Genomic DNA, 2960 nt, shown 5'->3' on the forward strand with positions numbered 1-2960 from the left:
AATAACACAGAGTCTGGTGGCAGACATTTTAGTCTGGCAGCAGAAACTGCAGCGTGGTAACATCACCAGGTCCCCCTGTAAGGGAGGGCTGGTGGAAGACATCTTGAAAACTGGCAGAGCCTGATTACGTGCTGGCTTCAGCTCCACACAGAGAACTTAGTGGGAGACATCTTGGTTTTGGGCAGATCTGCTATTCTGGTGCTCCTATCACAGAGAGGTTTGGAAGAGAATGGCTGGGATTTGGGCAGAACCCTGTGCCATAGTGACATTACTCAGCTGCTTCTGGTACAAAGAGAACTGGCAGGAGCTACTGGGGCTAAACCAAGACTCTGTTTGGGGCCCAATAAGCAGATACAAAATAGTCACAACTCAGTGACAACCAGAAAGTACAGCCTAATTTATGAATTAACTGGCACAGAGGCTAGAGACTAGCCTGTACCGACCCTGCATCCCAGCCTACCCCAGATAACAGCAAATTGGGGAGGACAGCAAAAACTCAAGCCAGCATGCTTCTGAAAGGCCCTAAGCAATTTGGAGAGGGCCAGAGAACTCCAGGACAGTCTGAAAGAAACCAGAAACATGACAAGAGATAAAAAAAAAAAAAATCTCCAGCTGCCCAACAGGAGAAAATAAGCCCAGGAGAACTAAACACTGAAGAGAACAAGCATAGTAATCATCCATTACTCGACACAGCATCAGCCGAAATTAAAAAAGTACCTACATGATCTCATAGAGGAATTTAAAGCTGTACTCCTGATCCAAGTGAGGCAAGATATAAAGAGATTAATTAAAGAAATGACAAGCCCCGCCCAAGAGAACACAGATGGAAGAACTGAGGGAATCAGAAAAGAAAGAGAAGCATCTGAAGAATTTAAACATAACTTAGAATACATGAAACAGATCCAAAGAGAATATCAGGAAACTAAAAACTCCATTGAACACCGGCAAAATGCCTTGACAGAAACTAAAGACAGCCTTCTGAAACTTGAAGAGAGATTTAGGGCATATGAACGTGAAAGAAAGAGCCTCTTAAAAATAACAAGGAACCAGAAAGAAGTAATTCAAAAGTGGAGGATGACAAAAAGATACATAACCTAAGAATAAAGAATGTGAGTGAGGAAGCAGGAGCATTCAAAACTGAAATACAAACAAATTCACAGATATATTAAAGCAAAATTTCCCGTGTATAGCAAAAAGAAATGATATCCAGATAAATGAAGCATACAGAACACCAGCTACCTACAACCAAAAGAGATCTACACCTAGACATATAATAATTGAGATCCCAGAAATCCACCAAAAGAACAGAATATTAAAAGCAGCCAGAGAAAAGATGCAGGTTACCTATAATGGGAAAACTATCAAAATAACAGCAGACTTATCAACACAAACTCTTAAGTCAAGAAGGGAGTGTGGAGAAATATTCCAAGTCCTGAAAGAAAAAAAATATGCAACCAAAGTTCATATACCCATCAAAACTCTCTCTCTAAAAATTAATGAAGAAATAAGATACTTTCAAGACAAGGAGGAACTGTGGGAGTTCGTGGCCACCAATCCAACCCTACAGAGAGCGCTGAAGGACATTACAGAGAAAGAGAGGAAGAGATACCAGGATTCCAGCAACAGTCACAGAGAGGCCTCAGTGAACAGGGCAGACAATGGAATGAGGGAATAAGGTGGACAAATTATAGCAGAAAAGTGGAGTAGCAGACATGAGGCAGAGACGGTAAGCTATAGTCTTTAGTATAGACAGCTCTGAAACTATATTTTAAAAAAAGCAGAGGTCATTGCTAATGGTGTATAACGATTTAAAAGACACAGTAGTCCTAGTGCCATATTTAGATTGAATTTAATTTGGTCTGGTCTGTCCACTCATGTCAGATTTGAGGACACAGACCTCTAGAACCAAAAATAGCAGGTTATACCATGGTAACTATCCTTACTTTCCTATTAACTTAAACTGAAATCCTGTATTACTTACATTGTCTTACTATGACTGATCTTAATTGTATCTGAATCATAAGACTATTGGTCGGCCTTGGCTGATTCTATTTGAAATTGGTATGCCTGTTAGTATCAACCCTAAAAGTAGAGGAAACTACTCTGAGCATGACAAGATGTAAAGGATATCCATACTGGTATGAATTAGTAACAGCTCTCAAATCCTACAATGCTGTCAAAGTTAAGTTTTTATAAAAATAGGTGATAGTATGTTTGACTATAATAAGCCACAGTTGTGGACAAATCTATTGAAAATAACAAGAGAAAACATAGTAGCTACGGAAGATCATTTATATTGTAGTCTTATATGTCTTACCCATTGCATGTTTTTCTAAGAAATTGTTTTGCTGTCTTGCTATGACTTGGTTTTCCCTATAATACAGAGAGGATAGATATATAGGTAGAAATTCACACATGGGTTTTTTTTTAATTATTTACGGGAACAGATTATATAATGCAAGATGTAAGGAACAGATACTCTGAGGAAGAGACGCTGAGAAACCCGAAGCTCATTTTGTAACATTATAGTATAAATTCTAGCAATCTATTGTTCGCTGATTAGAATGACATTGGACTGGTTTCTTGAGTTCAACTTCAGCATATGCAGAGATGGGGACGGCTATCACAAAGAGAATGAGAGATGCGATGGTAGTTACTATTGTCTTCCCTAATTTGGAACTTGAGAACGTAAAAAGACTTCATCATCCTGTAATGATTTGATTAGTTCTATGATATGCAATAAGTATATAAAGTGGGTGAAGATAGGGACAACTATTTGTAAGAAGCTACAGACAGTTAGATGATGAAGATCTCCAGTGGACTTGCTTTGAAATCTGTATTTCTTTAAATTGTTTTTTATCTTTTTTTTAAATGTTCTGTTCTGTTTTGATATGTTTAATCTTACCCTCTTTGAGATGTAAAACAAATGTGTAGGAATGATAATCATATTACTGAACTTT

Source organism: Cavia porcellus, unplaced genomic scaffold, assembly GCF_034190915.1.
Source record: "Cavia porcellus strain 051 isolate PalLab524CR breed Dunkin Hartley unplaced genomic scaffold, mCavPor4.1 scaffold_14, whole genome shotgun sequence".
NCBI classification, from domain to species: Eukaryota; Metazoa; Chordata; class Mammalia; order Rodentia; family Caviidae; genus Cavia; species Cavia porcellus.